At 44.2% G+C, this 13,103-nt stretch overlaps 1 non-coding gene across 1 annotated transcript; it reads right to left on the minus strand.

Annotated features, from left to right (window-relative positions):
- Positions 1 to 11,942: 11,942 nt before the first annotated feature.
- On the minus strand, positions 11,943 to 12,025 carry TRNAL-UAA. Its single transcript has one exon. It is a non-coding gene; the product is annotated as a tRNA-Leu (tRNA).
- Between the last annotated feature and the right edge of the window lie 1,078 nt (positions 12,026 to 13,103).

Raw genomic sequence — 13,103 nt, forward strand, 5'->3', positions numbered from 1 at the left:
GCGCTGAGATGCTTCCACCGCCACTGGATCCACAAGAATTTCCACCCACTGGTCTGTGATCTTCCTGCATTCAGAGTCATTGTATGTGTTGTGTGAGTATGGAGAGGAATTTATAGACTGGTATGAGACCTATGAGCTAATCTCGGACTTATGGACTAGAACTGGAAGGGGCTGGGATGTTTTCTTAATACACAATTACTCTTTGACATAAAACTCTTTCTTACACACACAAGTGTCTCTGAATTGTTTCTCTAGTCAACCCAGACTAACACACATGGCTGAGGTCAGGGGCAACTTAGTCTTTAAAATGACATCTGTGCTCTTCATCACGTTCAGGAGGTCTTGGGTAACAGATTTGCCTAATGCAATGCATTGATTGATCTCTTGACTGCTGCTTCCAGGAGCATTAATTGTGGATCCAAGCAAGACAAAATGCTTGACACCTTCAATCTTGTCTCCATTTGGCATGATGTTTTCTATTGTTCCAGCTGTGAGAATTCCGATCTTCTTTACATTGAGTTGTAATCCACATCAATGGCTGCACACCTTGATCTTCATTAGCAAGTGCTTCAAGTCCGCTTCACTTCCAGCAAGCGAGGTGGTGTCATCTGCATATCAGAGGTTGTTAATAAGTTTTCCTCCAATCCTGCTGCAGCATTCTTCTTCATATAGACCAGCTTCTCAAATAACATGCTCAGCATAGAGATGAATAAATATGGTGAGTAGAACCCTGATGCACACCTTTCCTAATTTGAAACCATATACTATTCTCTTGTCCTATTTCAGCAACTGCCTCTTGGTCTGTTTACATGTTCCACGTGAACATAATGAAATGTCCTGGAATTCCCATCTTTTCAATGTTATCTATGATTTTTATGATCTACATAGCATGATCCCTTTGCATAGTCAATAAAACACAAGTAAACATCTTTATGGCATTGTCTGTGTTCAGTAAAGGCCTATCTGAGGTCAACGATGATATCCTCTGGACCACATCCTCTTCTGAATCTGACTTCCCACAGATATCATTCATTTTATTCCTGTGCATTCCATTTGTGTTGTCCACATGTGTAGTTGCTATCTATGTTATTGAAACTAATATATTCACAAGGAAAAAGTTGATGTTCTCAAAAATTTTTATCTTGCAATCTTCAGCATAATTTCTATCACCAAGGCCATATTTTCCAACTATTGATTCTCCCCCAACTCTGCATTTCAATTTTGAATAATTACAAATGCATCTTGATTGCACAGTTGATCAGTTTCAGTTTGAGGAAGTTGGTAGAATTCTTCCAACCACTAGCTCTAGTCGTTGATTTGTAAAATTGGATACTAGTTGTATTATATAACCTTTATTGTAGGCATAGAGATATTATCCTATGAAAAATAGCCTTGTGATTCAGGGTAAATCTTTAAATATATCAGTTAGAGCGGTGGTTCTCAACCTTCCCAATGCCACAACCCTTTAATACAGTTCCTCATGTTGTGGTGACGCCCCCAGCCATAAAATTATTTTCATTGCTACTTCGTCACTGTTATTTTGCTGCTGTTATGAATTGGGCGACCCCTGTGAAAGGGTCATTCGACCCCCAAAGGGGTTGCGACCCACAGGTTGAAAACTGCTGAGGTAGAGGTTCTTTATAATAACTATAAATAGAGATGCACGAAAGAGTGGGTTGAAGAAAATATGGGCCTTCTTTCATAATGATATGATGTCCAGAGCAGATGAGTCATGACTAGTGCATTAAATCTATGGTTTCATCAAGTGTCCTACTCTCTTCATCTTTCTCTCTGCCATCCTTGAGTTGCAACTTCATTTTAAAAGATGCCTCATAGCCACAAGGTGGCTATGGGGGTACCCCATCACATCTACACAAGGATAAGATTCAAAGTACTGTTGCAAGCACATAGACAACTATTAACAAGCACATCAAAATGTGGAGCAATTGTTTCTTGACATATCCTCCATCTAAGGATATACACTTCTGAAGGCAGTGTGTCTATTTCTCTAATGCCTCACACCTCCATTCTTCTGTCAATTTGTCTTACTATGACAATTTGTCTTACTATGATGGCTTATGCATTGCTGTGACTCTGGAAGCTATACCACCAGTATTTCACATACCAGAATGGTGGAAAGGTGTCAGTGCAACTTACAGACTAAGACAGACTAGGAAGAAGACAAAGAGGTGGTCCACTTTTGAAAAACTAGACCCCCAACACCTAAGACTAGCAGCAGAACACTGTAACTATAGCATCTAAAGATGAGCACCAAAAATAAGACTGAGGAATAGCTTCCTCCTTAAAGTAAAGTTGGTCTTAATTATGTAGATGGAGCAAAGCTAGTGTGACTGACTTGCTGATATGGCATTATTCAAAGAAACAGCTGCCAACGTCCATTTGAAATTGGAACATGGACTGTGTGAAGTATGAATCTAGGTAAATTGGAAGTCATAAAAAATGAAATGGAATTCATAAAGATTCATATCCTAGGTGTTAGCAGCTGAAATAGATTGGTATTGATCATTTCTAATCAGATATTAATATTGCTATGCTAGCAATGACAAATTAAGAGAAATGGTATTGCATTCCTTATTAAAAAGGACATTTCAAGGTCACCCTATGCACGTTGTCAGTGATAGAAGAATGTCCACATGCTTATAAGGAAGACCAAAGAGCGCTGGTGGAGCTGTCAGGGACGCTAACCTGCTAACCACAAGGTCAGGATTAAATCCACTATCGGTTCAAATATCACCATGAGGGAGAGTGAGGCTACCTGCTCCAGTAACGATTTAAAGCCTTGGACTATAGCAATCCTATATAGGGTCACTGTGAGTTCAAAGTGACTCGATGGCAGTAGATACGATGAAGGCTCATCAATGTGACAATTCTTCAGTCACTGTTGCCAAAGAGGAGAAGATTGAAACATTTTACCAACTTCTGCAGTTTGACCTTGATCAAACACACAATCTAGATATTTAGATAATCACTGGGGATTGAAATATGAAAGTTGGAAATGTGGTGTTGGTAATAGAAAGTATGCTAGAGATCACTTGTTAGAAATTTTCAAGACCAAGGACTTATTCATTGCAAATGCCATTTTTCAGTAACATAGACAATGAGGAGAAAGATTCTACACGTGACCTTTTCTGGATAAAATACACAAGAATAAAATTGACTACCCTTGTGGAGAGGACCAATGGAGAAGGTGAATATCGTTAGACAAAATAAGGACAGGGGCCAACTGTAGAACAGACTATCCATTACTCATGTGAGAGTTTAAGTTGAAACGAAAGAAAATATCACCTTGAGTATTTCCCATCTGAATTTAGAGACCATCTTAGGAACTTGATTGACACAGTAAAAACTCAGGACTGTAGCCCAAAGATGTTGTAGGGTAGCATCAAAGACATCATGCATGAAGAACTGAAAGGTCACTTAAGATGCAGGAAAGACCAAAATGGATGTCAGGAGAGACTGCTAAAACTTGCTCTCGTAGGTCGAATATAAGGTAGCAGGAAGAAAAGGTGAGAGACGAATGTGATGAAAGAGCCAAAGAGAAGATTTCAAAGGGCAGCTAAAGAACGCAGGTAAAGAATTATCACGAAATGTAGAAAGACGTAGAGTTAGAAAATCAAAAGGGAGAAAAGGCTCTGCATTTCCCCAGCTGGAATCGTGGAAGAAAAAACTGACGCCTCGACTTGCGACACTGAAGGATTGTTTCAGCAAAATACTGAATGATGCGGAAGAAAGCAACAAAAAAGAAGACGGAAAGAATACATAAAGTTATTGTGCCCAAAAGAATTGATCAACATTCAACCATTTCAGGGGATAGTACACAAGGGGATACCCCCCCAAAACTGGAATTTTGTTTTCAAAGCTATGTATTTAATTAGCTTTGTTTGTTTTGCAAAACAACCTTATCGCCTTCAAAGCACTCTCCGTGACATTTAATGCATTTGTCAGATCTGCGATTCCATTCTTGGAAATATTTTTTCAAGTTTATCTGTTTGGATGGCTGACAGACAGCTCCTCCCTCATTTTTGTCTTCACCTCTTCTACAGCATCAAATCTCTGTCCTTTCATGTCCCTCTTCATTGGCAGAAACAAAAAGAAGTCACACAGAGTGAGGTCAGGTGAGTAAGGTGCATGGGGCAAGAGAGGCAAGCTGTTTTTGCCCAAACCTGGCACACTGAGATGGCTGCATGAGCAGGTGCATTGTTGTGGTGGCAAGTCCAGTCCCCTGTCTCCCACAAATCAGGCCTTTTTGTTGTACACTCTTACGCTATATTTTCAGAACCTTTAAATAAAAAGCTTGATTAACAGTCTGACTTGGTGGAAAGAAGCCCAAATGCAGAGTTGACATTTTCAGCTGTTTGGGAAGTTTACGGACATCCAGAAGGAGGTTTGTCATCAATCGACATTTCACCTCTTTGGAAATGAGAAAACCACCTGTACACTTGAGTTTCCCATACCACTGTCTTTGTGAGCTGTGTTCAGCATCACAACAGTTTCTGCACCATTTCTCCCAAGCAGGAAACAAAAATTCACAGCCACATGCTGTTCTCTTAAATCAGCCATCACAAAAAATGAGGTTTGAACAAAACTGCTTTTATGAGAAAAAAATTCACTGTGACCAGAGAGAACCTTTCCAGCCGACTCCACAAGGTGCTCTAACAGAATGAGTTGCTTGATGCTCACCTAGTGGGTAACGTGTGTTCTATGAAAGCTCCACCCAGCAGAGCGTTTTTCCACTTTCTTGGGGGGCGGGTACCCCCTCATATACTCAAGAACTGATCTGACTGAATGAGGAAGCTCAGCTGCACTAAAGGCACTTGTCTATGCCAATAAATCTGGCAAACACCTACCTGACCCACCTAATAGAAGAGATCCATAATTGTGCCCATTCCAAAGAACGGTGATCCACCAGAATGTAGAAATGATTGAAGAATATCCTTAATATCACATGCAAGCAAAATTTTGCTGAAATAATTTGAAACTCATTGCAGTAGTACACAGATAGGGAATTTCCAGAAATCCAAGCTGGATTCAGAAACAGATGTGATATGAAGACAATCATTGCTGACATCAAGTAGTTCTGGGCTGAAAGAAGAGAATACCAGGAAGGTGTTTACCAGTGTTTCCTTACTATACAGAGACTGTGTGGATCATACAATTATGGAGAACATTTGACAGAATGGAAGTTCCAGGATTTTTCATTGTGCCCCTGCAGAGACTGCCCGGAGACCAAGGGATATTATTTTGCTTAACATCAAGAAAAAGTGTGCATCAGGGTTGTATCCTTTCACCATACTTAATTTAATCTGTAGGCTAACTAATGGGCATCAGGACTGGAGGAGGATGCAGAAACAAGCTGTGATATACAGAGGACATAATTTCACTTGCTGAAAGTGAAGAGGACTTGAAGTGCTTGCTGATGAAGATCTAAGACTACCGCTCTCAGTAGGGATTATGCCTCAAAGTAAAGAAGACAAAGTCCTCACAACTAAACCAGTTAGTAACATCATGATGCACAGAGAAAAGACGGAAGCTGTCAAGGATTTCATTTTACTGGGACACAATGCTCCTGAAAGTAGCAGCCAGGAAACTAAACTCCATGTTTCATGAGCTGAATCTACTGCAAAAGATCTCTGAAAGGTACTAAAATAGCAAAGATGTCACTTTGAAAACTACAGTGCACTTCACACAAGCCAGGGTATTTTCAATCCCCTCCTAGGTGTGGGAAAGCTTCAAAGTGCATCAAGAAGACCAGAGCAGAAGCAATGCCACTGGATCAGTGTGTTGATGAAGACTATTAACTGCAGGATAGGCTACCAGAAGAATGAAGAAATCTATCTTGGAAAAGTATAGCCAGAGTGCTTTTTAGACGTGAGGGTGGTGAGGCTTATTGTCTCATGTACTTTTCTCACGTCATCAGGAAGGACCCGTCATTAGAGATGGACATCATGCTTTGTTGAGCGTGTTAGTCGGGATACTTTAGAGAAACAAATTCACAGAAATTCATGTATAAGAGAGAGTTTTATATAAAGGTTAAGTGCACATCAATAAAACATCCCAACCCAGTGCTGTCCAAACCCACAAGTCCAACATTAACCCATATGTCTGACACCAATCCACAAAGTCCTCCTCCACCTCAAAAAAACACGTGCAATGATACGACTGGAGGAGGAAAGCTGAGTCAGTGAGCGTGTAAGCATCTCAGTGCTGACAGGGGTCTCCATACAGCTGCTCCAGCACCCTGGGCTGCATTGGGGTAGGTCCATGCGGCTTCTCCTCGGGGATGTCTTGCAGGAAGTAAGCCTTGCCAGCTGAAGCAGGAACTGGCTAAGGCAGTTGCACCCTGGTCCGACCATCACAAAGCAAGAGACCTGAGAACTAGAAAGGGGAGGCTCACCGAGCCATTTATCCCTCCATCCTTTAATTAACCCCACATGTGTTTATTGGCCAGGTTGGCACAATAAATTAACTACCTCATAGAGTGTCCTCCCAAAAAGAAAAGGAAAAACAAAACAAGACTCCAAAGAAGAAGACTCTCAATCAGATGGATTGCCATTGTGGGTACAGCAGTGGGCTTGAACATGATTGTGAGGATGTCCAATGGACAGTGTCTCATTCTATTCTCCATAGGGTTGCTATGAACCATAGCCAACTAGGAGCCCCTGTGAGTGACCCCCAACCATTCCAACCACTCTCCCCTAAAGACGTCTGTATTCGTCAATTCACACCACATGAAAACGGCATCTTTGGCATTCCTGGGCCACTCAATTTGTGTTCCTTCTTAATGTTCTTTGTGTCTGGGGAGCAAAAGGAATCTTCGAGGGGCATGATCAAGGCTGTAGTGTGGGTGAAATTCTGGTTGGACAGCACTTGTTACCTCAGCGAATGAGCAGGTCCCTCATCAGGGTGGAAAAAGCATCCTCTGTGCCACGTTCCTGGCCTTTTTCCTCACCAAGTGTGGCAGTTACATAATCTTCTGTCAACTTGCAAAGGGGTGGAGACTAGCCTGTCAATCAGGTCATAGCCAGTGAGGTCTCTGTGTGGGCATGGCTTTCTCCTGAGGATTCTGGGAACGCCTGTATTCCTCCCTGGAAGGAGGATAGACTCTCTCTGCTTGTCTTCCTGTGAGACATTCCCATTGACAAGTCACATGGAGCTGCTCCAGTGATGGAGTCAGAGCCCTGGAGCTGGAGGAGCCACCTGGAGATCCACGCCAGTGCTGAGAGGCTTCCACCACCACTGGATCCACAAGACTTTCCACCCACTAGCCTGTGATCTTCCTGCACTCAGCATCATTGCATGTGTTGTGTGAGTCTGAAGAGGAATTTATAAACTGGTATTGGACATATGGGCTAATATCAGACTTATGGACTTGATCTGGACTGGGCTGGGATGTTTTTTCAGTGTACAATTGCTCCTTGACATAAAGCTCTCTCTTACACACATCTGAATGTCTCTGGATTTGTTTCTCTAGTCAACCCAGAATAACACAGAGAAGTTTTCCGTTTCTAGAGAACTTCTTCCCATTCAGTGATTGTCCAGTGACCTTAGAGAGAATCTATCAAGATTAACCCTTTGAAATTCCACAAAACAGTTTCTATAACCTTCTAAGCTGGCCTCCCTGCTTGAAATCTAATTGGCCCAGAGGCCCTCAGAAGTCACTGTCTTGATTGGACCTTTTTCCTTGGACCGTATTGGACCTTTCTCCAACAAAGCAAACACAAGTGCATCGCTGAGACAGCTTGTCTGCAGTCATCTGCTAATCACAGGAACGTGTTAAACACACTTTGCTTGGGAGAAACCCTAGTGTGTGTTGATTGGAACCCTGCTGGCAATACTAATCTTCCTTCCTCTATATTCTAGGCAGAAAGGAGGAAGAAGCGACAAATAAAAAGGTAGATGCCAACGAAGGCCCCGTTGAAGAAGTTTTTCCTGGAAATTTCATCCAACGATATCTACTTATAACTCATTGGCCAGAACGTAGTGCAAATCTTTTTCTAGCTTTACGGGACATTGAGACAGCATTTATTTTTCAAGTGGACACTTGGATATCTATAATAAAATCAGATTTTTCTTTTTTTAAAAATCATTTTATTGGGGGCTCATACAGTTCTTATCACATTCCATACATACATCCATTATGTCAAGCACACATGTACGTAGGTTGCCATCATCATTTTCAGAACATTTTCTTTCTACTTGAGCCCTAGGTTTCGGCTCATTTCCCCCTTCCCCCACTCCCTCCCTTAGGAACGCTTGATCATTTATAAATTTTTATTTGTTTTCATGTCTTACACCGACCACTGTCTCCCTTCACCCACTTTATGTTGTCCATCCTCCTGGGAGAGGATTATAGGTCTATCATTGTGATCCGTTTCCCTTTTCTCCCCCCACCTTCCCTGTCCCCTCCTGGTATCACTACTCTCATTATTGGTCCTGAGGGGTTTATCTGTCCTGGATTCCCTGTGTTTCCAGCTCTTAAGAATCAGATTTCTTTTACTTGGGAGAAGCAGGCCAGCTATCAGGTAAGTCCTTCATCACTTCTGCCACAATTTTGTTTTTCCTTCGCCTGGTTTTGATCTTTACAGCTCAGGGCAGTCCTAGGAAACATTGCCATGAAGATCAAGCTCAACTGAAAATAAGGAGAATAGATGCCTTTTGATGGGCTACACCCTGAGGCATCTGTGAGCGTCCAAAGGGATATAATACAAGTGGCAGTGCCTCATAATCTCTGATGACCCCCTTTTTGATAGTCTCACTGTCTAAGCATATGCATCAGGAGCAGCATCTGGGCACTTATTATACATGAAGATTCTCAGGCCCTACTGCATCACAATCTGCTGGGTGATCCACACACACAGTTAGTCTGAGAGGCACGATCCCTAAAAAAGCTGTGGGCTGTTCCCATCGATGAGGCAGATGATAGCACCCTAGGGAGCTCCAACTGGATTTAACTGGGACAGTCACTGTCCTGCTCTGAGCACTGTCTCGCCACCTGTAATATGCGGGGGTGGAGCCAGGGTGACCCAGGGCCCCAGCAGCTTCAGCTCACCTGGGCACTTCCTTAGAGAGACAGAACGTGAGTCCTGACCCCGTCTGCCCCCAGAGTGCTTGAACTAGAATCTACCTTTTCCTGAGATCCTGTGATTTGTCTGTACCTCATCGTTTGAGAAATTCCATTCTAAATGACGTCTGGCTCCTGGGAGCAGATCCCAGAGATGTTGATACTGGGAGATCACTGCTTCCTGCAGCTTCTTGGTGGAGTTGAGTGGAGTGAACTCCTGTTGTGAGGTAGTTTATTGTGCCAACCTGGCCGATAAACACATGTGGGGTTAATTGAAGGGCAGAGGGATAAAATAGCTCAGTGAGCCTCGCCTTTCTAGTTCTCGGGTCTCTTGCTTTCTGATGGTCGGACCAGGGTGCAGCTGCCTTAGTCAGTTCCCTGCTTCAGCTGGCAAGGCTCAATTTCTGCAAGACATCCCTGAGGAGAAGCTACATGGCCCTATCTCGATGCAGCCCTGGGTGCTGGAGCACCCATGTGGAGACCCCTGCCAGCACTGAGATGCTTACACGCTCACTAATTCGGCTTTCCCCCTGCAGTTGGCATCATAGTGTGTGTTTTGTGAGATGGAGGAAGACTTTGTGGACTGGTGTCGGACATATGGGTTAATGTTGGACTTGTGGGCTTGGGCAGCACTGGGTTGGGATGTTTTCTTGATGTGCACTTACCCTTTATATAAAACTCTCTCTTATACATGAGTTTCTGTGGATTGGTTTCTCTGGAAGTACCAGACTAACACACATTGAAAGTGAGGTGCTCGGCAGAGCCCAGGGTCAAGGAACCCCAGCATGTGCCTGGGCTAGATTCGAAGCAGGGAGAAGGTGTGGACATTGGGTTGGTCTCCGCTGGAATTCACTTGGCACCTGGAGTCACAAACAGGATCTTCTTGCGAACATCCGTGCAGATGGCTCTGGACCAAGCCCACCCCCCACCCTCCCTTCTCTCTCTCCACTGTGGATGGGAGTGCCGGAGATGTCTAATTGAACACCACACCCGTGCATGCTGTCTGCTTCCAGCTGCAGGAGGAAGCAAGGGCCGACCACGCTGGGGAACGCTCGGTGTGGTTAAAACGAATCCTTTAAAACGCTTTGATTCTTTGTACTGAATAAAGCTACGCTCCTACTCCAATTGAGCTTATACTGGAGTCTAATTTTTATAAAGAAGTCAATTAATGGCTTTGTAAATATAAAAGAAAGGCTCCCTGCTTTCTCCCCCCACCCTCCCCTTGACCAAAAGGCCCCAGAAGTAAATCCTGCAAAAATGTCAAATCTGGCTTTACAGAATGGCAGGGCTCCTCAGAGGAGAATAACAGGAAATGACTCACCAAGGGCACCCTGAGGCTGCTCAGCTGCACAAAGGGCCCCCTGAGCCGTAATGCGGGGCTGCAGCGAGGAAAAGCCCGCCCACGAGGGGCCTCCAGGCTGGGGACCGCTCTGTGGGACCCCTGAGGTTGCTGGCCTGCTGCTGGCAGAGACTCAACAGTGGTGTGAGGCTGAGGCGGGATAGAGGTGGAATTTGGTGCCTCAAAGGAAACTCACTCAGCCTCAGAGCTAAATGAGCCGCACAGACGGGCCAGCCCTGTACCTGTTCTGGCCTCTTGGGGTCCCTCCCTTGATCCCATTTGATGAGTAAGGTGGATCCCTTACAGAGTGGAAGGAGACCTGGAAGATGCCTCTTCTGTTTTCTTGTGGACCCAAATGTTCAGTTCTGCCATTTGGCTCCCCGCTGGCCTTGCCTTAACGCCTAGGATTCTTCTCCTTTCCCCTGGGCTTCCCTCTTGCTCCGTTCATCCTTCAGCCCCTGCGCTGTGCCCAGACATTCGCCAGGATGAAGGCTCCACTGCACCCTCCCCAGATGGCCAGGAGATGCTCCAGAGACTATTCAGAGACACTGGCACACCCAGAAGCCATTACCACTGAGTCCGTTCTGACGTGGGCAATCCCTGTGTTAGAGTACACCCACCCCGTAGGGTTTCCTTGGCTGCCATCGTTATGGAAGTAATGCCAGGTCTTTAGTCTCTGGCATCACCGGGGAGATTCGAACCTCCAATTGTTTGATGAATCACCAAGTGCAAACTGGTTCAGCCACACAGCATTCCCAGTACCAAAGCACTGTTAAGAGTCTTTTTCTTTTTTACCCCTTTTTACAACAGACTTTAACATTTTCTGCTTTTCCTTTGACTGGAGTTTTTCTATGTTTTATCTAGTCATTGTTGCTGGGTCTTTGCTTTTCTTTCTGGGCTCCTGTCTGCTTTGTTTCTTTAAACAGTTTTATTGGCGCCTAATCTACATATCATACAATCCAATAGTTCAATCATTCAACCACCTCAAGAAGAATTGTATAATCACTACTGAGTTAGTTAATTGTGCCAGCCTGGCCGATAATCACATGTGGGGCTGGTTGAAAGGTGGAGGGATAAATGGGTGGTGAAGCCTCGCCTTTCTAGTTCTCGGGTCTCTTGTTTTGTGATGGTTGTATCGGGTGCAGCTGCCTTAGCAATTCCCTGCTTCAGCTTGCAAGATTGACTTCCTACAAGACATCCCCAAGGAGAAGCCGCATGGATCTATCCTGATGCAGCCCTGGGTGCTGGAGCAGCCGTGTGGAGAACCTTGCCAGTGCTGAGATGCTTACATGTTCACGGACTCAGCTTTCCTCCTGCAGTCGGCATCATTGCCTCTGTTTTGTGAGGTGGAGGACTTTGTGGACTGGTTTTGGGTTAATGGGTTAATGTTGGACTTGTGGGCTTGGGCAGCATTGGGTTGGGATGTTTTCGTGATGCACATTTTCTTTACATAAAACTCTCTCTTATATGTGAGTCGCCGTGGATTTGTTTCTCCAAAGTACCCAGACTAATACATTATGGTACCAGGAGTGGGGTACGAACCCACGCGGACATATGTCCATTGGATCTTAAGTCCAATGCCTTAACCACTCGGCCATCCTGGTACCATAATGTATTAGTCTGGGTACTTTGGAGAAACAAATCCATTTTAGAGCATTTCCCCCACCATGGTCAAATAGCCTTTAACATGAGTTGTGCAATCAGGATCAGTTCTAGGGCGCCCTCCCGAAATCCCCTCCCCCTGCCTGTTTCCCACCCCCGACCCCACATCCCCTGTAAACCCTTGCATCAGCTATTATCTCTATGCGTCCACTCCTCCTGTGCGTCACAAAAGGGGAAACCCATTAGAAACACACCAACAACAACAAAGTCAAAATAAAGTGGCAAGGCTGAAACAATAACATAAAGATGAAATACAAATAATGAGTAAGAAAAAAAAGAGCAGCCTCAATATTTTAAAAGCCAAGGAAGAAATTTTTGTCATGGAACACACATATATTTATTATTTTGTTTTAATAAATCATTTTATTGGGGGGGTTCTTACAGCTCTTCTACCAATCCAAACATCCATTGTATCAAGCACATTTGTACATAGGTTGCCATCATCATTTCCAAAACATTTTCTCTCTACTTGAGCCCTTGGTGTCAGCTGCTCCTTTCTCCCCTCCCTGCCCCACTCTACCACCCTCGATAATTTATAAATTATTTTTATTTTCATATTTTACACCATCTGATGTCTCTCTTCACTTGTGTTTCTGTTTCCCCCTTTAGGGGGTGGAATTGTACATTGATCATTGCTGTTGGCTCCCCCTTTTCCCCCCTCCCGCTCCCCCCACACCTTTCCCCTACCCTCATGGTATCACTACTCTCATTATTGGTCCTGAGGGGGTATTCTGTCCTGGATTCTGTGTGTCAAGTGCTCTTATCTCTAACAGTGTACATGCTCTGGTCTAGCTGGATTTGTAAGATAGAACTGGGATTGTGATAGTGGCGGGGAGGAAGCATAAAGAACTAGAGGAATGTTGTGTGTTTCATCGGTGCTACACTGCACCCTGACTGGCTCGTCCCTTCCTGTGACCATTCTATGAGGGGTTGTCCAACTGTCTACAGATCGGCTTTGGGTCTCCATTCCGATCCCCTTCGTTTGCATCAAAATGGTTGTTTGTTTTGGGTCTTCTGATA

The sequence above is a fragment of the Echinops telfairi genome, unplaced genomic scaffold (genome assembly GCF_000313985.2).
Source record: "Echinops telfairi isolate 266 unplaced genomic scaffold, ASM31398v2 ScPeMD7_4225;HRSCAF=4972, whole genome shotgun sequence".
Classification (NCBI taxonomy): Eukaryota; Metazoa; Chordata; class Mammalia; order Afrosoricida; family Tenrecidae; genus Echinops; species Echinops telfairi.